General features: G+C 44.7%; 1 long non-coding RNA gene across 4 annotated transcripts in view; it reads right to left on the bottom strand.

The window, feature by feature from the left end:
* The window catches only part of LOC112814262 (uncharacterized), a 95284-nt gene extending 72056 nt beyond the window's left edge, over nucleotides 1-23228 (bottom strand). For all 4 annotated transcript variants that reach the window (XR_012376130.1, XR_012376129.1, XR_012376131.1 and 1 more), the window contains exon 1: nucleotides 23132-23228. This is a non-coding gene — a long non-coding RNA (uncharacterized lncRNA). The remainder of the gene's footprint in view (nucleotides 1-23131) is intronic.
* Nucleotides 23229-24091: the final 863 nt, after the last annotated feature.

Raw genomic sequence — 24091 nt, 5'->3', positions numbered from 1 at the left:
GTCCCAGTTCATCCTATGAGGGCAATATTGCCCTGGTGATAAAACCAGACAAAGGCATCACAACAAAATGAAACTACAGAACAATATCTCTTAATGAAGATAGTAGTAAAATCCTCAATAAAATACTAGCAAAGCTAACCCAGCAGCATTTAAAAAGGATTATCCACAATGACCCAATGGGACTTATCCCAGGAATTTAAGGTTGGTTCAACATATGAAAACCAATCACTGTAATGTACCATATTAATAGAATAAAGGGAAAAATCTACATCTTTATCTCAATAGATGCTGAAATAGCATTTGACAAAAATCCAACACCCTTTCATGACAAAAACATGAAACAAACTAGGAATAAAAGAGAACTTCCTCAACCTGATAATGTGTATATATGAAAAACACACAGTTAACATCATACTTAATGGTGAAAGACCAAAAGTTCTTCCCCTAAGATCAGGAACAAAACAAGGATGTCTACTCTCACCACTTCTATTCAACATTGTACTAGAACTTTAAGCCAGGAACATTATACAAGAAAATGAAATAAAAGATATCCAAATTGGAAAAAAAAGAAGTAAAACTGTATTTATTTATAGTTGACATGATCTTGAATGTAGAAAATCCTATGAAATACATGGGGCGCCTGGGTGGCTCAGTTGGTTAAGTGTCTGCCTTCTGCTCAGGTCATGATCTCAGGGTCCTGGGATCGAGTCCTGCATCAGGTTCCCTGCTCAGTGGAGAGTCTGTTTCTCCCTCTGCCTCTCTCTCTCTCCAAATAAATAAATAAATCTTTTAAGAAAAGAAAAGAAAATCCTATGCAATACATATACATGCAGCAACTATTAGATTTAAAAATAAGTTCAGCAAGTTTGCAGGATACATGGCTAATGTAAAAAAATTAGGTGTATTTCTATACATCTGTAATGAATAATCTAAAATGAAATTAAGAAAACAATCTTTTTTACAATAGTATAAATACTTAGGCATAAATTTAACTAAGGAAGTAAAAGACTTGTACACTAAAAACTATAAAACATTGCTGAAAGATGACAACACTCCCAAAGTAATCTACAGATTCCACCCAATCTCTATCAAAGTCCCAACTGGCTTTTTTTTTTTTTTAGAATTATATAAGCTGATCCATAAAATCATAGGGAAATGGAAGGGACTCAGAATAATGAACACAATCTTGAATGGGAAGAAAAAAAGTTAAAGGACTCATACTTCCTGATTTCAAAGCTTACTACAAAGCTACAACAATCATGACAGTGTAGGACTGGCATAAGGATAGATATTGAGATCAATGGGATAGAATTGAGAGTCCAGAAATAAGCCCTTGCATTTATGGTGAGCTGATTTTCAGCAAGAGTGCCAAGACTATTCAGTGAAGGAGGAATAGTATTTCAACAAATAATGCTGGAATAACTGACAATCCACATGCAAAAGAATGAAGTTGAACCCCTGCCACAGAATATACACACAAATTAACTCCAAATGGATCATAAAATTAAATGTAAGATGGAAAACTATAAAGCTCTTAGAAGAAAAACCTGAGTTATTCTCCATAATATCAGTTTAGGCAAAACCTTCTTAGATATGACACCAAAAGCACAAGTGACAAAATAAAATGTAGATAAGTTGTACTTCATCAAAATTAAAAACTGTTTTGCTTCAAAGTATACTATCAAGAAAGTGAAGGGGCGCCTGGGTGGCTCAGTTGGTTAAGCATCTGCCTTCAGCTCAGGTCATGATCCCAGCATCCTGGGATCAAGTCCCTCATCGGGCTCCTTGCTCAGTGGGGAGCCTGCTTCTCCCTCTGCCGGCTGCTCCCCCTGCTTATGCTCTCTCTCTCTCTCTGACAAATAAATAAATAAAATCTTAAAAAAAAAAGAAAGGAAGTGAAGAGATAACACACAGAACAGGAAAAAATATTTGCAAATTGTATAAGGGACATGTACATAGAATATATAGAGAAATCTTACAAATCAATAATTAAAAAGCAATTAAAAATTTAGGAAAGGATTTGAATAAACATTTGTCCAAAGACGGTTCACAAATGGTCGTTAAGCACACGAAAAGATGCTCAACATGTTAGCCATCATGGAGATGCAAATCAAAACCACAATGAAAAAAAAAAAGAAAAAAAAGAAGAAAAAACCACAATGAGATACCATTTCATACCCACTAGGGTGGCTATAATCAAAAAGACAGATAACAAGTGTTGTAGAAAATGTGGAGAAATTAGAATCGTCATCCTCTGCAGGTTAGAATGTAATGTAAAGTAATGCCACCACTGTAGAAGACAGTGTGGTAGTTTTTCAAATAGTTTAACACATAGTTACCATATAACCCAGCAATTCCATTCTTAGGTAATACACAAGAGAAATAAAAGCATAGCCCACAGAAAATCTGCACACAAATGTTTATACAGCAGTATTCATAATAACCCCAAATGGAAACAATCAAAATGCCCAGGAACTAATGAATGACTATATAAAATATGGAATATTATTTTGCAAGAAAAAGAAATGGAGTGCTGATACATGCTACAATCTTGGAAACATTATGGTAAGTGAAAGAAGCCAGCCAGAAAAGGCCACATATTGTATGATTCCAATTATATGAAATTTCCAGAGTCAGCAAATCAATAAAGACAGAACACAGATTGGTGATTGCCAGGGGCTGCAGGGGTGACAAGGACTCTTTCCTTAACCAACCTTTAGTCAGCCTCCTCTAAGCCCTTTACTCAACTAGGACTTGTCCTTGGACCTTGTTCTTAGGCCTACATAATCTAGTTTTAGCAAGAATCCTGTTAGGACAGTTTAGTGAGAATCCCCTACTCTAGACTTGAAATGTCAAATTCCCAATTCCCTACTGTCCCCCAGGTATTTCTGATTACCTTAGCCTGCCTTCAGCAAGAATACAATTTAGTAAAAATCTCCCTACGTCTGTTGTCTCTTCTTAATTTTCCATCCGCCAACCATGCCCCTCCCCAACCTGCTCCTTCGCTATAAATCCCTACTTACCTTTGCTGTGTTTGGAATTGAGTCCAGTTCTATACTGAGATCTTTTTTGTCCCATATTGCAATAGTTCTGAATAAAATCTGTTTTTACTGTTTTAACTACTGTCTGGCTCTGTTTTTTGTGTTTTTTTTTTGTTTGTTTGTTTTTTAACAAGGGTTAGGGTGGGGATGGGAAGTGATTGCTAATGGGTATGGAGTTTCTTTTTGAGATGATGAAAATGTTATAAAATTGATAGTAGTGATTGTTGCACAGCCCTTTGTACACACTAAAACCCATTTAATTGTATACTTTAAATGGGTGAATTGTATAGTATGTGAATTATATCTCAATAAAGATGTTAAAAAATTGGCTGTGTCTGGATCTGAACCCAGTTCTAAGTCTAAAGCTCACATTCTTCACAAGACTGTTAGGCCCCCACCCTGGATGTGCTTGATAAATGCATGGCTGTTATTAGGGCTACTGCTCTGGTTACACAGTGGAGAGAAGAATTCATGCCTGAGAAGATCACCTTGGAAGGGCTTTGGAAGTTCATGGACTTGAGGAGCAACCACCACAGCCCAGAGCAGTTGCTAACTGCCCCAAAGCAAGCCTGTATTCCCAGGGATTCTACTATCAGATTTTAACTATGAGGGGAAGCCAGAACTGCTGACTGACACTTGTCAACCTGGGGACACAGAGCTCTTCCGTGACTTCCCATTTCAGGACCCAGGAAATGTCACTCGACTGGGTCTTGCCTACAAGCCTCTCATCACCAGATGCAGACCATCCCCTGTGCTCACTGGGTGCTGGCAGAGTTCCAGGACCAGCTACCACAGACCTAGAAATGACTGAAGGCAGAAATGATCTTAGGCATCACCCCAGCTTTACTACATGGGTCCTGGCAAGACTGAAGCCAGCACCTCCACCTGTGTCACCACAGCAGACTGGGGATGGCTGAGGCCTGTCCATCCTGGGTTGTCAGGACATCAGGCAAGATGTCTATGGCATGGCACTCTCTTATCAGAGACATGAGGACAAGAGAAAGAGAAAAAGCTGTGCCTAGGCAACCAGAAGGACCACTACACTTATCCTTAAACCTCAAATTCCCACAGGAACAGAAGCCATACAAAGAATCTTGACTCCTTTCCCTCAAGTCATTATGTCACACTTCCCAGACAATCCCTGCAAAAATGGCCTTTCCTCACCCCAACACAAGACTCCCCTTGGCCTTGGGTCCCTTGTAACAATAGCAACTATTGATTGGGCCCTTACTCTGTGCCAGCTACTCTGCTAAGTCCTTATTCCTCTTATCTCATCTAATTCACTACAACATTACCAGAGATAGGTGGCCCCATTTTGCAGAAAAGGAATCTGAGACACGGAGAGGCTAAGTAGCTTGCCCAGGTTTGCACAGCTAAGTGGGAGATCTGGGCTTTGAATTCTGGCAGTCTGAATTCAAACCCATGTTCTGAGTCACTTCTCTAGCATCTGTATCTCTGACCAGGTACCTATGTGGTGACCCCATTTGGGAAGGAGCTTCAAGAAAGGTGCAGATGCCTTTTGTACTGTTAACCAAGCCCAAGTGTGAAGCCAGCATGGAGACAACCTCAGGGATTCCACCACCACAAGGAAGGCCACTGACCCACCCACCTCCCCACAGCTTAATCAGTCAGAGCAGCCCATTCCACGGTCCATATCTGCTGTAATTATGATCCTCTGACCCTGCCACTGGTTCATCCTACCTGGCTCTGTTGTGAAGCCAGGTGCAGCAGGCCAGAGCTCAGAGGGGCATCATATGCCAATGCTCTGGCCCACAGCATCACCGGCAACAGGCACACCAATCTGTCTTTTTTAGGTTTCCTCAGCCCTGGGGACCCTGCAGCCCACCAGAGGGCACTGTGAGTATTTAATTAAGTGACATACTAACAAGCTGGGGGAAGTGGGGTATCCCCAGAAGTTTTAGCCCCCTTCAAGCTGGCTTCACCAGACAAACCCAGAGGAACTCTGCCTTTTCTTGCCCCTGTCCCTCACCCATACACACAGGTAAGCACCTGAGGATTCCAGGCCCAGGATAACTCTTTTTAGTAGCTGCCTTACTCTGTTATAAGGACAAAGATAGATGTACAAGAAATAGCCAATTTCCTTATTTTCAATAAATCAATCAAAATCTGACTTTTATTCTCACCTCCTGGGCTCTTCGGAACTTTAATCTGTTATTAACAGATATTTTTTCCTATCACAGAGTTAGGCAAATCCTGGAGTCAAATGTGGAACAAAAGCTTTGATGAGACCCTTCTTCTCACCAGTCATCATTGGTCCATGCACAGCCAGCCTCTATTTTGAATTGGACATTGCCTCCTTTTGACTGGTTGGACAGCATGCCCTTCCAGTCATTAAATATTTGATCACCACCTTTGGGTTATAGGAGCCAGGTGAAATTCCAGCTTCTTTAGTTTGGTCCCAAGGTTTTCCTGGGCCTGCTTCCTGTCACTTTTCCCAGGCTTATCTTTTGCTGCACCCTCCCTTGCACCTTATGTTCCAGCAATACTAAACTACACAGAGTTGCCAGACTATAGCATGCTAGTCTCACCTCACCTCACCCCTGCCTTTACTCTAGGTACTACCTCTGCTTGGGTTGCCTCCTACCCTGCCTCAGCTCAAGCGCCCCCTCCTCTGGAAAGGCTTCTCTAACTATGCTAGTCTGTACAAGGTGATCCCTCTCCGTGTTTCCACACTCTTCTTTGCCTCCTCCTGTCATAGCAATGAGTGCAGCATACTGTACTTGCCTGTTTTCATTATGTGCTTTCTCACAGGTCTGGGAGCAACCAGAGAGTGGAAACCACATTTCTATCTATACCTATTTGTACCTCCTGCATGTTACTTAGAGCCTGGCACAGTGAGTTTTGACAATTAAATGAATGAATTACTAAATGGAATAAATGAGAAAGATGGGGCAGAGCTGAAGTCTGGAGAAGTCGAGAAGAAGCCCATAGCAATATCCCATGAATGGAGTTGTCTGATGTGGCTAGAAGGGTTTTTCCCTCTGTACCCTTCCTGGGCCCCAACCGTACCAAGCTGGGACAACAGAAGGGGACCTTTTGTGATGCAACTCAAAGAGGAGAAGATCAATATGAGATTCTTTTAGCAGCATTACACATAGGGGGCAAGCTAAGTGGCAGTCTTGTCAGTGTGAAAGGCCTGATTGTCTTGTAATAGCTTGACAGCGAAGCTGGACCAGTAAGAAATGTTTTCCTTCATCTCCCTTTCTACCTGTAAGGGTCCAAAGCCCTTTCTAGCTCTACTCAGGGGCAAACTAGATGCAACAGTATGAATGACACCCTAACCCTAAGGCCAAGGAAGAGAAGAGATGAAATTTTGAGGGGATAGGAAGCTTAAAAGGCCAAAGAGCCTCGGTTGGGGTCAGGGAGGAAGAAAGGGGTCCCAGAGGAGAGGCACTCGAGACAACTCTGTGGGTGGCCCTTAAAGGGAAGAACAAAGGCCTGCTAAGGCCATTGATTCAGACAGAGGAGCTAATCACAAATTGGGAGGGGGGTGGTAGGGAGGACTCTCCAGATTGCAAGAGTTGCTGGGAGAAAAGACCTATTCTTTACATTGTTCTGGACTCTGTGTATGATTGAGCAGGTAATAGTAAGACCTCCCCCGCCCCAGTAAAGGCCGATATTAGCCTACTCTTCTGATATTAAAAGGCATAATAACAGGGTTATATGATCTGGGGGGGAGTGAGACAAGGGCATTCAGGGTATAGGTCCTGTCCAGGATTGTTAAATTGTAATACAGAGTCTAACTACACCCAAAACAAAGCATGCTAGAGAACTGAGTCGAGGAGTGGGCCCCTGGCCTCAAAATTGTTAGCAAAATGGGCCTGGGGCTTAAGAGAAAAAGTGGACACAGCCCAGGCAGGAATGGTGCCAGAGAGCCCCTCCCAGTAAGAGAGGGATATGATGGAGACAACTGTGACTTCAGCACTAAAGTTTCTGGAGAAGGGTCACATTTGGAAAGAGGTGCTTCTCCAAGGAGCTGGGAGCCTATTTGTGTTGGGAATTTTCTAGGCTGGTTCAAGCCTAAGATTTCTCTCAGGAAATCAGACACAGGCACAGAATTTTTGTAGGCATTTGGTTTGCTTCTGGAGATATGAAGTTCTCCATATTCCTTGAGGGCTATGGTAGAATTAATTTTGAAAGAGCTAAACAGATATTGGAGCCAGTGGGACACAGGAGCCTGAGACAGGTGCCAGAACTAGGGATGCAGCTTGTGAACAAGGAATGCTACTGGGTACCAAAAGCTCTGAAGTTTGGTGGCCTGTTCAGGGTTGGGTATGCTATAGGGGGCAGGAGGCCGTAGATCACCTCCTGAGAAAGGAGTTTGAGGAGTGGTTTGGATATACTAAATAATACATATTTTTTTTTTTAAAAGAAAAGTCTTGGAGACTATGCTAAGGAGGCATGTCAGAAAGCTTCCAGGGTCTCATTCATGAGGGGGTACATGTGTTCAAAGTACAAAATCCATCAGCAATGGATAGTGGTTGAATTTAATATGTTTTGGAGGAGAGAAAGTGCTGGGGAAGCATATGTCAAGTTCTTGGCCCCCCGGCAGAGAGGATCCAAAGACCTGTGTTTTGGATAAGACTAAACACCTATTTACATAAAGCAGTAGAGAGGGGAGCCTAAGGCCCCATAAAGAATCAAGCATTGATCAAAACTGCTGACTGGAGCTTCTCATAGCCAGCTGTGGGAGACAAAACTAGGCTGCACAGTTGGCTTAAGGTATTTGACCACTGTAACACCAGCCCTGAAATCTCAATGGCTTAACATAATAAAAGTTTAATGTGGTCTGCATGGATGGGGGTTCTCTGTTCCCTGTTGTCATTCAGAGATCCAGCTTCATCCATCTTGTTATGCCAGCATCTTTACCACAGGTCCCGAGGTTGCAAGGGAAGAGGAGGACAGCGTGAGGAAGGCACACCTAATATTAACTATCTCAATTTGTAAGTGACACCTATCATTTCTGCTCACTTCCTATTGCCACAAAAACCCATCACGTGACCTAATTTTGATGGAAGGACACTGGCAAATGTAGTCCCTAGCTGGACAGTTGGTTCCCAGAAAAACTTTATACTATGGAAGAGAAGCACAGATTTTTAGTGGACAGCTGGCTGTCTCTGCCACAACCCACTGGAATTTTCCCTGTTGATAAAAATACTTGCTGCTGTGAGATTGAAGTTGAAGTTATTATTATTAGAGATAACCTGGAACAACTGAACCTACATTTTAGGGCCAAACTCAGGTTTTCGTGGTTGATGCAGAAATAGCTATGGAGAGGCATATGGAATCGTTGGCAGCTACACCAAGGACAGTGTGGGTTAGGAATCCCTAAGCCTTACCTTAGCTCCCAATCAATCTGAAGGGGCCCCAGGTTAGAATCAGCAGAGTTATAGGCTACACAGGACTCTGTGCCACACCCTGTGTGGCTTCTCCAAGACCCTCTGGAATAGATTCCCAGCAGGTTCAGGCCCTATTCTCCAAGGCAAATGGGGCTGCAGATAGATGTAAAAATAGAGAGAGACACATGACAATAATTTCATGGGCAACACCCGACCCAAGTAGAGTGGCCACTACTGGCCATCTACCTAACATCCCCTTCTCCACCACATGTTTTTCCTAACAGGTCTGACTGCACTGGTCTGGTAATGGAAGTAGGGTATGAAATGGTACTCTGGGGGAGAGGCTGGTTCATGAAGGAGATGGAGCTATGTTGTTGGGTTGGGGTTTCCTTAGATCTGCTGTGAGTGAAGTGGGATGTTAACAAAGGCAGCCTGCAATCATATTGCTGGGATAGAGTCAGGATTGATGCTTGAGAGGTCACAAGTTGGAAAATAAGACAAAGCATCGGAGCCAAAGGATGAGGTAAAGTTGGAAGCAAGAGGATAAACAACGAAGAATTTAGGCTGGAAAGTTGAAGGTAGGACAAGGTGGGGTGTGAGACCTGAGTGAAAGTGAGTCGTTCCAGACTAAGGCTGAGCAGGGATTATTAGTTTAAATGTCCCACCTAGGGGCTTCTCTGAGATTGGAGCAATGCCTTAAGTTTCAGGGGCTGACCACAGCAGTGTGGTATGTAATAGTGTTGTCGGCTGGAGCCTGAGAGGACTCTGAAAACCTCTATAAACACCAAAACAAATCCAATCCACAACTACTGAATGACTGTTGTAGCAATAGATGGAAGGAGGCAGTGGTGACTGACCACTGAGTTTCTAAACGCCCTGCCTGTTTGGGGTAGCATTCTTAAGATAGGTCCAGAAGCCAAAGGCAGACAGCTAGTTTTCCTTCCAGCTCTCTAACAGCTCTAGGTAAGGTCATATGACCTGAACACAGCCAATCAGATTCTTCCACTGATGCCGAGAGATTATTTGTGATGGCTGTATTAGAACCCAGAATTTGCTGGCACAGGCATAAGTGTTCAGAGGTGGCAGTGTTAGTTAGAGCCTGGTGTTAAGGGAGGCTCTTGGCTAGACCTCATCTTCCTTGTTTAATGATTAGATCCCAATCTTCTAGATGATTCTATGAGCTATATCCCTCCCACATGAGGAAGTTAGCTAGAACTGTTTCTGGTGTGTGTAATCCAGAACTCTGACTGATATGATGTCTAGTCTGCTTAAGATGCATACGATCCATTCCTGGCCCTCATGGAGTGTGCAGTTTAGCTTCTGCTTTGAATACTTTTTGGAACAAAGTGTGTGCTGAAGAGCTAAATATGGTCTGGATGAGGAGACAGACAAGTGACAAGTGATGAAATGATTTAGGAACAGTTCAAGGTGAGGTTAAAGAAATAGGAAGTAACTGAATATTTAGTGAATTCTACAAATGTCACCATCTGTAGCAGCTCAGGACAGAGAGGTCAGGAGGCTAGTAAGAACAGGGAAGTGATGAGGTGGGATCTCAGCTAGTCTTGGAAGCTGGGAAGGTTTGGGGGAAGCAGAAGGGATGCACTAGGAGGCTGTCTGTTCCCCCAGAAGTACAGGCCACGCTGGTGGTCAGGAAGCAGTGACAGCCAGAATCATCCTTTTTTGGTTCTCTAGCCCTTCCCATAGCTTTCATGTACACAATATCTCTTTTAGGCCTCACAATTCCATTGTAAGGGAGGTGGGACAGGGCTTTCCATTATTCCCTCTTCCCAGATGTGGGAGTCAAGATTCAAATGAGCCAGGTGATTTGTCTAAGGTCACAGAGCCATAAAGCCACAGCATGAGAAGGAAGCATTGGATATGTTTCAACATCTCAATAGATAGGCTAAACCCATGCTCTATTTGCATACTCAAGTATAGATGTTCACCATTTCCCTCTTTTCAGCTAGACTTCTAGAAAGTTCTTCCTTGTGTTGAACTGAAACGTGTGTCCTGTTAACCCACCAGCACCATAGAACTGATCTACAGCCAAGTAAGGACTAGAACTCATGTCCTTTGACTCTCAGTCTGTGTCCTTTCAATTGTCCCTCACTGCAGACTGCTCATGGCCTTGTCCCTCCCTCCTTGCCCTTCCTCCTGCTTAGACTGTGGATAACAGCTGGATCTTGCCAGGGGGAGGTAAGTGGGAAAGACCAGAAGCTGGTAGGGCAGGCGTGCAGTGGGAGCGAGGTGGCCAGCAGGGCGGCCTGGCTTCTGGTTGGCTCCATTGCCCTGAAAACAATTTGCTTGTCTGGCGTGCTAATTTGCTTTATGTCTTCCCTTATTAATCACATTATTTTGCACAGGCCTGTGAGCTTCAAATATGTTTGTTATGACTTCAATTAAGTGTGACTGACCACGGCCCCAGCAGTCTGGAAGCAGGATTTCCTCCTTCCCTTGCATTCCCAGATTCCAGAGGCCTCTTTGGTAGCCCTAGCTTGTTCCTCTTAGCAAGACTGTGGAGGGGAGTGAGGTTCCCACTTTCTTCACTCTCAGGTCCCAAGCCTTCATCCTATGGGCAAATAGGCTCCTTCAGGTAAAGCTCAAAAGGAGGGAGGGAAGGAACCTCCTTCCCTCCTCCAAGATGTATACCTACTCCTTCCAGGAGCGCAGGAAGACAGCAGTGACAGACATGCAGGGGACAAAATGACCAATCCTGAAAAACACAAGAAAGCAGCTCCCAAGCACGCTTTCACTTGTCAGCAAAATGATGAGCATTTGAGTGGGAAATGGAGTGCTTTTCAATTGCAAAGAACTTAATAGGAACCAGCTCAAAATCCTGCAAGCCTACTGAAGGCCCCGTTCCTTTGTAAAAAGCCAGATGGGGTCTATTATTTTTAAGTGTCAACTAGATGGAGGATATGACAGGGAGAAGGATGAGATTCCTCTTCCTGAAAGCCCAGATGAGGTTCAGCATGCTCTGGGGAAGGTACTCTCTTGGCTCCTTCCCACCTTTCTGCAAGGTGCCAACCAGGAATGTCCTGGTGCCAAGAGCCAGGTCAAGTCCCAACCTGGGTCTCCTCACTGAGGCAGGTCAGCAGCACATCTGGTTTCCATTAGCCATTCTCCCCCACCACCCCTCCTCCACTTCTCGGTGTCTCATTGTGTCTCACTGGTGACAGGCTGTTGGAGATGTCTTGACACAAGCTTGCTGAGGGATTCTCAGTATGTGTTGTCCCTTTGCTTGGTGTGCTAGTTTTCTTGGGCCCTCTAGGGTCTTTCCATAGTTAGTCAGTCTGTCAGTTTACCTGTCTGTCAGTCAGCCTGTCCATCAACCATCCGTCTCTATTAGCCAGCAAGACAGTCTGTCAATCAGACAACCAGACAGTTCGTCTGTTTGCCAACCAGTCTTGGCCACCTGGACAATCCACCAGTCAATCTGTCCATCTGTCTGTCAATCAGTCAGTGTTTTAGGAGGGGAGATGGGACACAGACCACAGGAAGGACACACACCACACCACATGGCAGAGGTGGGGGGAGCAGGGCTACCCTTGTTAGCCTAGTATGCTGTGAAGGCATAAATGCTAAGAAGGCAGCAGTTGAGAGGTGGCCAGAACCAGGGTAGGGCTAATTTGGGAAGGCTTCCTAGAGGAAAAGCATTTGAAAGGGCTAAAAGAACTTTGATTGGACTGGGATTTTTAGCCCCATCCTTGACTCCAACCAAAGCAGCTCAAGGTTTGACCCTGAACTAAGGGGTTAGGGACTGAGAACTGAGGATTCGGTTGTGCTATGGAGAGAATTCTACTCCTAGCCGTCTCTTGATGAGCTGTGGGACCTCGAACTAGTTCTCTGAGCCACAACTCCCCATCTGTACCACTGAGGAACAAGTAGGGGGCAGCAGTAGACCAAACAAGCCCCAAAGGCCCTTCCAGCTCTGATGTGCCCTGGTTCTTTCTCAGGTTTGTGTCTGGGAGAAGGAGGGAGTGAAATCCTGAAGCCTAACTTAGGCTCTCAACTAGGGCTTTGGGTCTGGATCAGTTTTCTGGACACAGGGCCTCCAAATGGAGGATACCAATCCTAAAGAAAAATGGACAGACATACAGACACACAGATGCATGTGCACAGATGTCTGGGTGGGGCACCCCTCAGCTAAACAACAAACTGCAGTGGTTGATCTGTCTGAGGGTGGATTTATTGGAGGCAGTTGTTCTGGGTTGGGATGTTGTGGAATGGGTGAGCCATTTCTGGGACTGGTAGAGGGACAGGAAAGACTGGAGGAAGTGGATTTGTCAAGAAGTTTGTGAAGGAGGAGGAAAGATGCCTGTGAGGGAGAAAGGGAGAAGTGTCAGGACTCAAGGTCTTGCCCCTCCTTCCAAGCCCCCAAGGTCATAGGAAGGCCAGCCTGGGAGGGCCCTTTGAAGCTGTCCACCAAGGATACAAAAGTCCAGAGAGGGGACAAGACTTTCCCCTTAGAATACAGTATAAAAATCACAGTAATAGATACATGAACAAACTGCTATGGGTGCACAGAGGAGGAATCAGCTGTCTGGAAAGGCTTTACAGGGGTGCTGACAGTTGGCTTCAGTCTTGAAGAATGAGTAGAAGAACAGCAGGTGTACAGGGAAAAGGATTCCAGGCAGAGAGAACCACAATGTACACAGGCACAGAGCAGCAAATGTAAATGAGAAGAAATGGTAAACGTAGTCTAAAAGACCTAGAGCAAAATGAGCAGAGCAAAGGTAAAATAATGGGTTGAAACTAGGTTTTGACGGACCTTAAAGCCCAGGTTGGGAATTTGAGCTTTATCTTGTAAGTATTTGGGACCTGTTGGTTTTTAAGCAGGGAGGTCTCAAATTATTACTCTTTTTTAAAGATCTTATTTATTAGAGAGAGAGAGAGAGAGAGAGAGCAGGGGGAGGGGCAGAGGGAGAAAGAGAGAATCTCAAGTAGACTCTGCATTGAGTGCGAAGCCCAATGCTGGGCTCCACCCAATGACCCTGAGATCATGACCTGAGTCGAAATCAAGAGTCAGATGCCCAACTGACTGAGTCAATCAGGAGCCTCATCGGATTACTTTTAATAATAATGCAGATTACATTAGATTTCATTAATGGAATCATTCTTGTCTGCGGCTCGGGCGTCAGCCAGCCTGGTTCAAATCCTGGCTCCTTACTAGTTGTGTGACCCTGGGCATGTTAAGCAATTGTCAATGGCTCAGTTTCATTATCTGTGAAAACAGAGGCAATAATGGCACTTTTATCACAGGGTTTTACTGAGGTAAAGCATGTAAAGTTCTTAAAACAGAGGCTGCGTCATAGTAAGCACTCAATAAATGCCAGCTAAAAGTAATGATGGTGGTATCTTCCTTTCATGCAAGAGGATTTTTGAGGCTCAGAGAGGTGAAATCACTTGCTTAGGACCACACAGCCAGTTTGTGGCAGAGCTGGGTTTCAAAGCCAAAGTCTGGGCTAAGATTTGTGCCTTAAAAATATCTCCGGAGGCCCCATGAGGGATTGCCTAAAGTGAGGGAGACTGGAGCCCACGCCACCACTTGGGAGGCTGTTGCAACTGCCCAGGCATGAAGATGCCGGCTGGAACCCAGGAGAGCCACTTCGCCCAGCCAAGCTGTCATTTGGGAGCCTCTGAGGAGCTGGCCTGGCCCAGGGAAGAGCTGTTCTTTCCATCAGTGCGGCTGGGGAGGTTAATGGCATTCCCAGGAAGGGCCAGGGATTAGAGGGAGCCTGCTCGGCAGAGCCAAATTCTTTCACCTCTAGTGAGTTTTCCAGAATTTCCCCCTCTGCCCCTCAGTGCCTGGCCCCAAGAAAAAAGAGGGGGGGATGGGCTGAGACCCTCCTCCTCCCCAGGCCCTCGGACCTGGCTGGAGGAGAGTGTGGCCCCCCACTGGGCTGGCCCTAGTCCCGGCTGTGGCTGTTCCGGCACAAGCTGTGGGAAAGGAGGAAGGCCCCAGCATGCTCTCTGGGGTGCAGCAGGGGAGGACAAAGAGGAGGGGGCCGGGACCCTTCAGAAGCTGGACAATTAGAGAGAAGGCACATTCCAGGGGAATCCACATCTGGGATGAGCCTGAGCCAGGACCAGCCTTGTAATCCATTGCAGATGTGACGGCCAGCAGCAGATGTGGGCAGGACCTCCCTCATGGGTGGCTGGTGGGTAGCGGGGGAGGGCGGGGTTGGGTCTTGCAGGGGCAGGGAGATGAGGAGCAACTCCCAGACACCACCAGGCAGCTCCTCTTGAGAGGTTGCTACCTGGTTGCAATTCCATGCACAGTACCTTGCCAATGGCAGCATCCAGGCTGAGACGCCACAGTTAGCCCAGGAAACCTGGCTCCAACTAAGTGTTTCTGGGAGCATAGCTTGGGCCAGGAGGCTACCACTCTCTTGCTTCCCAAAAAAGCCTTATTTTCAGATGCCATTTGCTGGGCAGCAGTGGTTTCAATGGCCTCAAACCTGAGGAGGCAGGAATTTGGGACTCTGGGTCTAACTTGGACCAGCTCCAACCTGTTTATCCTCCAGGGACTCTGGGTCTGGCATTGCCAGGAGGAAGTCTAAAGGACGTGTCAGTGCTAGAAACTGATTTTCTGGACCCCAGTGGGCAGGGCTAGATAATGTCTAGTCCTCTGTGCCAGCCAGGTGACCTGACAGTTGGCACTAGAACAGTGCCCTGCAGGAAGAAAGGAGGAGCACAGCAAGGGCTCCCTTGTTGGTTGGTTTTTGTGAAGGCCAGTCAGAGGCCTGGGGGGTGGGGATGGAGGGAGTCTGGGGAGTATGAGGCAGGATATCCTTGGTCTCTGAGTGGGGACGTATAATTGTTCCATCACCCATCATGTTTGTCAGGGCACCTGCTGTCAGAGAACCATCATCTTAGAATGGCAGAGTGGGGGACTTGCCCTGGTCCATCCCAATCCCTTTGCATCACGGAGGAGAGAATGGAGGCTCAGCGAGAAGCACAGGTTTGCCCCAGGTTAGAGAGCCAGGAGCAGAGCTGAGCCAATAAGGCAGGGCTCTCGATTCCCAGCTGAGTGCTGTTTCCCACAGCCCCAGGCTACATGGTAGAATGAATGGATGAGTAAGTACATGAGTGGATGAGTGAATGGAAAGGCTTGGCTGCTAAGATGGAGTTGTGGCCTGGCCAAAGTTTTGTAGACAAAGAGGGCATGTCCATTTCCAGCTTCTCAGCAACATATTGCTTGCTTGAAATGGGAATCCATCTTGCCCCCCTTTCTCTCAACTATGTCTGTCTCCTCACAGGCTCCAAAGAAGGGGAAGGATTCACTCCAGGTCACCCACCATGCCTAGGGCAGGGGCAGGATGGAAAGCCAGGTGTGCCTTGAGCCCCCACTCCTCACCTCCTTCTGCCAGAGCTGAAGACAACTTCCATCCATTTCACAGGCAAGGAAACCGGAGACAGGCCCAGAGGGGGCGCAAGACGGATTACAGGATGAGCTTTAAATCAGGCCTGGCAGGACACTGTGTGTAATGGATTCCGGTTGGCGGGAGCAGCATTTGTGGCCCCTGTGGGTCTAGGCAGCCCCAAGAGCTATGTCACGCCAGACTAACGACAGGTGGCAGCAGAGGACCATGGTAGGCAGCGTAGGCCTTGCCTAGTAGGCTTGCCCAGCCCCCTTCCTCAGGGCCGAAGTTGGCTAGATTGGTACCCTGAGCGCCTGTGGGACCCTATGGCAGATAGCCCAGGCTGAGGTGCCTGGGGCACCCCGAGGTGGGATACGTGGGTGTTTACTGAAAATCAGCATCCTCAGCAAAGGCGAAAAGCGGGACAGAACATCTGAGAGGGAAGAAGTGGTGGTGGTGGTGGTGGTGGTGGTGGTGGTGGTGGTGGGGCTGCTGGACAGAGCCTAGGAGGGAAAGGGAACTGCAGAGAAAGAGAGACAAAGAGATGGAGAGGGAGAGATGGAGAGACGGAGAAATGGGCTGACAGTTTACAGAAAAATAGAGATTCCATGGGCTATATCCACACACATATGCTGAAACCATGGAACTCTACAGCTGGAAGGACCCTTAGAGGCCACTTAGTCCAAACATTCCACCTTACACACGAGTATACTGAGACTCAGAGAAGTTGTGTTTTGCTTGAGATCCCACAAGCAAATTCCGGTAAACAGGCCCCAGCCTAGTTCCTTCCCTGATTCCTGGACTTCAGTTCTTTTGTCCAAAAGCCACCTTGGATGGTATACTTAATTGCCCAAAGATCTACCCAGTATTTGCCACTGAGTAGGGGAGACAGAAATGGAGACAGTTACCTCAGACAGAGGCATAGAGAGGCAGTGCAAGAGGAGAAAGGGAAGGGGAGCAGGAAGGAGCAGAGACCTCAAAGGCAGGTGGGGCAAGGTTGTTCTGGTATCAACAAGCTTATTTCCCAACTGGCCTGCCTTCTAGGGTCCCACCTGAAGTCAGGTAGCCAGCCAACTGTGAAGGACACTTAATCTTCCATATTGGACATTCTGTGCCCCTCAGCCCAAGCCTAGTCCACTCTAGAACAGGGACCAGTTACACGAAAGAGGGGCCCAGGTGGGGCGCCTGGGTGGCTCAGTCAGTTGGGCATCTGACTCTCGATTTTGGCTCAGGTCATGATCTCAGGGTTGTGAGATCAAGCCCCACGTTGGACTCTGCGCTCAGTGGGGAGTCTGCTTGGGATTCTCTTCCTCTCTCTCTGCCCCTCCCCCTGCTCTCTTTCTCTCTCTCTCTCTCAAATAAATAAAATAAATCTTTAAAAAAATAAAAGGAAAAGGGGCCCGGGTTGGATCCTAGAGCTGGAGAGAAGACCTTGATTTTCTTCTGCCTCTGTTGCCACATCACTTTGAGATCACTGATTTTACCACATAGCATGGGCACATTGGTTTTTTGTTTTTTGGTTTTTTGTCTATATGTTTATTTTTTCTTTAAATTTTTTATTGTTATGTTAATCACCATACATTACATCATTAGTTTTTGATGTAGTGTTCCATGATTCATTGTTTGTGTATGGGCACATTGGTTTCTGACCAGGGCCCAAGCTCTGCCATCTCAGGCCTGCTGGTCCAAGATAGGACATCCGTGCTATGTCATCATCAACTCTAGTGACCATATTTTTCAAACTAAAAATCAGACCAGATTGTCTAATACATCATCCAATCACAGAACAGAATATTTTAAATTAAGCTTGTCCCTGGAAATCTGAGCCATCTGGTTACTGTCCTGTTACTCCACCCATTGGTTTCCCCTTCACACACAAGCCTGGAGATGCCCCCAGCTGTTAGCCAGGCCCTGGGGCTGAGAAATGAAGAAGGGGAAAGAAAGCTAATGTATACTGAGCTCTTGCCATGTGTCAGGCATTTTCTGTCCATTATCTCATTTACTTCCCATGACAACCGTATGAGTAGGTGCTTTTTTAATCTTCATTTCACAGATGAGGAAACAAGTTCAGACAGCCGGACTCACTAACCCAAGGTTGCACAAATATACCCAGCTAGGTGCAGAGCAGGCTACATGACCCCAATATAAGGAGCTGAACTCCTCAGCAGAGAAAGCCCTTGTAAGGAATGAAAGGAAGCATGGAACAGAAATGCCACCCTGAAAGCTGCTGGGAACTTGGATGTATTAACAGAGGTAAAGAGACCAAAATGAAGTAGGTTACAGACTTACCCTTATCTTCCCTCTGGAATATGTGCCCAGTTCTGGGCCCCGTACATTGAGGGCACACTGGTGCCTGTCTATAGGGCAGTGAGGAGGTTGGGGAGTAGGTTAGAACCCATGTCCACGAGTAACAGTGGAGACACTAGGGCTATTAGGCCTGAAGGAGTGACTTCAGAGACTTCAGACCACAAAAGAGGTATGTATGTTTTATGCGGCTCTGAGATAAAAGGTGGTAGTTATGGAGAGACAGATGTGGACTCAGTGCAAGGAAGAACTTTCTCAGAATCCAAACGGTCTTGTCATAAAACTCGTTGTCTTGAGAGAGAGTGAGCTCTCCATTACTGCTAATGTGCAAACATGATTGAGCTGAACACTTGGTCGAAATGTTGCAGAGAAAGCTCAAATTCTGGATCAGAGGTTAGACTGGATGCCCCCTAAGTTTATTGCAGTCCTGAAACTCCATGAATCTGTGATGGTTGGAACTGTCTCAGGCCACCCCCATGGAGATTCCATAACTTCCCTCCACTGCTTTTTTTCAGTGCTTCACATCTTTTAAAACCAGAAAATCATTTCTTAGGTCCCACCTAAATTCCTCTTACTGGAGTCATTCTTACTTCTGTATAGGACTGGCTGCTGAGAAGGGAAGGGTGGAGAAAGCAGCAAAGCAAGGCCACCAGAGACCTAGAGGAGAATCATTCTCAAATAGCAAATGTTAAGCAGACAGATGGCCAATGACAAAGGTGGAGGGAGCATTCAGAAAACATTACAGTTGAGATGTAAGTGTACTTTTTCCTTAACGATATTATCTTTTCTGATTGATTTTGTGATTTAAATTGCTAACACTTGAAAAGTGGTGGAAGCGGTGAGTTGCTCACATCTTCATTATTTGGAATATGACATTAACCAACCACTCGGTAATACTAAACATTTTCCTGCTGGTCAGGAAATCCTTTCTTAGGGCTAATCTAGATGTCAATTACAGCACCACCAGACCATTGTTAAACGTTAAATGTGCATAATGATCTATTAAGTAAGAGGTGCAGATTGTCAGGTGCCTGGAAGTTGCATGAGACTGATGATAGTCGTAGAATGTCCTGACAAGACCACTGGGACGTCCTGGATTGAGAAAGTTTTGACTGAAACGGATGGATGGCCCATTTCTGCTAAATCAAACGTTATTTCTCTCCATTTTCTCAGATCTCTATTACTTAGGTCAACATCGATTTACCAAAGATGTATGCAGCACTCAGAGGATGCTGGCCTGAGGAACTATCATCCCTGTCCTGGAGGCTCTGGCTAGCTCTTAACATTTCTCTCCTCCATCACCTGAGAAATATACGTTCTCCATCCTTGTGACCAGCTATTCTCAGGAAAGTGCCCCTACTCTGGCATTTTTGCCTGGAGTAGTTTATCCAACTGTGAGAAGCCTATAAAAGGCTGGGAAGTAGTGTAAAGAAAGCCTGCCTTTCTTCCTGCAGGTTGTGTGCATGTCTGGCTTACTATGTGATTAAGGCCAGGTTCTATTTTAGACGTGGACCTGTGGGTTTCTGTAAGAGATACTCCTGTTTTGGAGGAAGATATGGGAGCTTGTTCTAGTGAGTGTTTATATAAATTTTAGCTGTTGGGGAGTGTCTTAGGTCAGGTTACTGAGAAGTGAAGCCTGAAACTGGGATCAGGGCATGTGATTAATTGAGGCCATGCCCTTCTAGAAAAGTCCAAAAGTGAGGCAGGAAATCAGGATAGGGAAGAAGTAGCCCAGAAAGGATTCGGTCTTTAGGAAAAGTCTAGCCTTGACCCGATCTAGGGTGGATGTGGGAGCTCTGGAGTATGAATCACACCATAGAGTTATACCATCTTCAGGAAAGGGACTGGATTTTTTTATTCCTGGATCAGTCACTTATTGCCCCACCCCCATAGGAGGCAGGTATCACCTCCCATTCAACTCTGGATTAGATGGTTTCCATTAGCCAAGGGCAAGTCTCAGGTCTTGCCATTAGCCACAGCACTCAAAGCAGCTAGGACTGGGTGTACAGTTGGAAAGGGGAATCTGGCCCAGGCACCAACATCATCTACTACAGCATGGCTGCCATTTTAGGTTTCTAAAAGCCTCCTCTTTCTATGAGACACAAGGACTTCAGTCACTATGGCTCTGCCAATCAGCTGTGAGCTAGCTGTGTCTCACTGACCAGAACTACTGCGGGGTTGTAAATGGAAGGGTTAGAAAGTTGTCACTTGTGCAAGAATGAGATAAGAGTCCAACTTCCTGGGTCAGGCAAGCCACATGGCTGAAATAAGCAGGGAGCTGGGGCAGAGATACCAGGCAAAAGTGACACTGGAGTTGTGTCAGATCATCAGGAGTGTAGTGCTATCACTTCTAGTGGCAGGGTTGGGGGGTGCTCATCAGCTTTTACACTGTGATGAAGCTGGAGTTAATCCAGATGGATTATTTTATGTTGCATATAGTTTTATAAATTATAGGATTTCCTTTTCCTTCTCCTTGTTCATTTTCCTTGTGAAAATGTTGGTCCTTATCAATATGTTCAGGGAAACCAAGGGAATAGCTTGGCACCCATCCTCGGGGTGGTATGTGGCCCGTGAATGATAGCAGCTAACACCTATTGATCACTTAATACGAACTGAGCACCTCCTGAGAACTTACTTTCAGACATTATTAGCTCATTGAGTTCTCCTAGTAGGACTTGGAGTTGTACTGTATATGGGTGAGGGTGGTGAGAAAAGAAGGTGTCAAAGATAACTCCTGGTTTCTGAATGAATGCCACTATCTGAGATAAACAATAGAGAACACTTCTCTGGCCTCAGTCCTGTTTTCTTTAGACTGGAAAATTCTAGTTTTTGTAAATGCTTCCTTGAGGGCCTGTTTTGAAAGCTCTGGAACTTCCTAGAGATGCACTAGATCCTGATTGGGAAATTTCTAGATCACAGAAGATTTGCACATTTCTTTATTTCTTTATCCCCTTTTTACTGACACAATTAGTGTATCAAAACAACCAGGTTGCACTCAACCCATCCGATTTCTCAGATGGACATCATCCTGTAAATTGTTCTGAAACAGAGCCAAGGCTCTCTTCCTTTACCCCAACTCCAGCAAAATCCTAATCATGAGGATATGTAGAAGATGTACATTTGCTACCTTGTCCCTTCCCTAAAAAAGAGTCACAAGAAAACTCCATTTTGACAGCAAATAAACAAGCAAGCACTTTTTAAAATTTCAAACACTAAAAAGTAATATGTATTGAGTGCTAAACTAACCCATTTACACGGGTTATTTTATTTAATTCTAAAATCTATATGAAATAGGTAGTTGTGTCCATTAGGATGCTTTTAGCTGAAAGTAAAAGAAACCATGATACAAACTGGCTTAAACAATTAGAAAATTTGTCCTCAAATAACAGAATGTCTAGAGGTAGAACAGACCTAAAGCATGGCAAAATCAATGACTCAACAATGTCCTCAGAGAACTAGGATCTTTTCATCTCTTGGTTCTGCCATCCTCAGGAAAAGTTATGCTTAAGGTAGTTCCAAACATCACTTCCAGGCATAACATCACCTGAAGGAAAGGAAAAACTTTCTTTTTCTCCTTAGGAGGAAGGAAATCTTTCCCAGAATTCCCCAGATAGACTTCCCTTCATGTTCTGTTGGCCAGGATTGAGCCACATGTTCATTTCTGAACCAATTACTAGCAAGGAAAATGGAAAATACATGATTGGATTAGTTTACTTATTTGAGATGGAAGGAAGGACACTAAAATATTACCATGTTCCCATTCTACAGAAAAGGAGACTAAGGCTCACTGAGATGAAGTAATAGAGCAACTTGCCCAAAGTAACATATCCAGTAAGTGACAGAGCTGAGTTATAAATATAGTACTTCCCTACTTGCTGTACTTATTTATTGCTAAATACTTGCTAATTGCTAAGAGCTTACTGAGGTTATACAAGGAATCCTTATTATCCAAGTATTCATTTTCCAAGTCCTTGCAGTCAGAAGGTTGGGTAGCAAAGCAAGAGACCATTAAGATATTCACTAGTGAACTGGCCAATCATTAAATTACTTTGGCATCCCTCCCAGATTAACAGTAGCATCTAGATCAGTCTTTTCTTGTTGTTGGGTATTATAAACATCAGAGAATAAAGAACAAATTCAATGCCAATCAGTTTGCAAAGTGAAACTGCAAATATGAGAAAAGATTCAGGAGTTCGTGAACAAAACGTCAACAAAAGTGATACTGGAAAACTGCTGGAATCCCAGAAAAGCCATGAACACATGAGAGCCTGGCAGAATTAGATCAGTTAACAGTTAAAGAAGAGCAAGTCATCAAGGATGAGAACAAGATAAAGGCTTCAAAGGATAATGATTTGACTCACAAATTCTTAAGAGATATCTTTGGGAAAGCCAAAGTCCTTGGATTATTTTGTTATAAAATGATCTTTATGATCATGCTATGTAAATCAAAATAAAAATGTTATGCCATGCTGTCATTCAGTTTTGTCAGAAAAATTATACTATAAATCAACTAATGCTTGAGTAATTCTTTGCCTGACCTAAGACATAGAATATAGCTGCAATTGCAGCCTAAATTTGTGAAATATGAGATAACCTGCTTATCATAATTTTTGATTTTGTTTTCTGTGACAAATTCAAATAAACTTTTTAAAAAAATTTTTATTCAAATTCCAGTTAGTTAACATAGAGTGTCATGTCAGTTTCAGGTGCACAATATAATGATTCAACACTTCCATACAACACCCAGTGCTTATCACAAAAAGTGTAGTCCTAAAATCCCCATCACTTTTAAAAAAATGTTTTACTATGCCAGTTTAAACAGATTCACTTTAAGCGGAATTCCCCCCCTCCCCATATCAATTATCTGCAGATAAAGAAGATCTCCTATAGAATGTTAAGATTACCCTGGGATCAAATCAATCTCACTCAGCCACTCACCAGTTTTTTTGGCTTTGGCCAAGTTTCTCAGCTTTTCTAAGCCCTTGTTTCTCATCTGTAAAATGAGGAAGCTTCATAAAGTTATTGTAAAGATTAAATTACACTACTCGTATAAAGCACTTACCTTAGTCCTTCACATATCGTACGTACTCAAGGAATGTTAGCTGTTGTGATGTTGTTCAAGTGGTTGTGTGGAATGACAGCAAAAACATGGGCTTCAGAGTCTGTCAGACCCCGAGTTCTAATTCTGTTCAGTCATTTCCTTATTATGTGACCTAGAACAAGCCACTTCCCCTTTCTGGGCCTCAGTCATCTTACCTAGAAATTAGCGTGGGTAGGGTTGCTGTGACAGTTAAATAAGATAACTGATGCCCAGTAGTCACTGTCACTTGACAAGTAACAGTTTTTATTTATCTGTGTTGAATATTGTATCCCATGTTGTGTGCAACTGTGTATGTGTCTGTCGGGGAGACATGTATAATAAATGTAAGGGGTTCCTGTCTTCAAAGGGCTTATATCTCACAAAGAAAGCCATTAATGTGCTATGTGCCAGCTACATGTCCTCTCTGGGCCTCAGTTTTCCTTTCTGTATTACTAAATCTTCAAACTAATTGATCTTTAAGGTTCTCAAACTCTGAGAATCTATATAAGCATGTGGATTCCTAAAACAAGTATAAAGAAAGCCAAGGCAGCTTGGTTCCAAGCATGACATACTGGAGTTCATAAAGAGGTCCTTCAGGAACTCATAGGAGGGAAGGGAATATCATCCAATGGAACAAGTACTGGCTTTGGGGCCAGACAGACCTGGATTTAAATCCCAGCTCTTCCACTTGCTAGCTGGATCTCCTTGAACCATGAACTTCTCCTTTCTGAGTCTCTGTCTCCCCCTCTGTAAAATGGGACTTAAATGCCCTACTTATAAGGATATGGTGAGAAATAATCAAGCCCACACATTTGAAAGTGTCTCATATGCAGTAGGTGCTTTGCTTCTTGCTTAAGGAGACTTCCTGGAGACTTGGGAACTTGAGCCAGGAGTTTTTGGTGGGAATAAAGCTGCTGGAGAACTGGGTACAGTTGGGCAGAA

This window comes from Callorhinus ursinus, unplaced genomic scaffold (genome assembly GCF_003265705.2).
Source record: "Callorhinus ursinus isolate GAN/ISIS: 27379988/994484 unplaced genomic scaffold, GSC_fseal_2.0 scaffold66, whole genome shotgun sequence".
NCBI lineage: Eukaryota > Metazoa > Chordata > Mammalia > Carnivora > Otariidae > Callorhinus > Callorhinus ursinus.
Note: the sequence above shows the minus strand (reverse complement) of the source record. Positions and strands in the feature narration are given on the sequence as shown.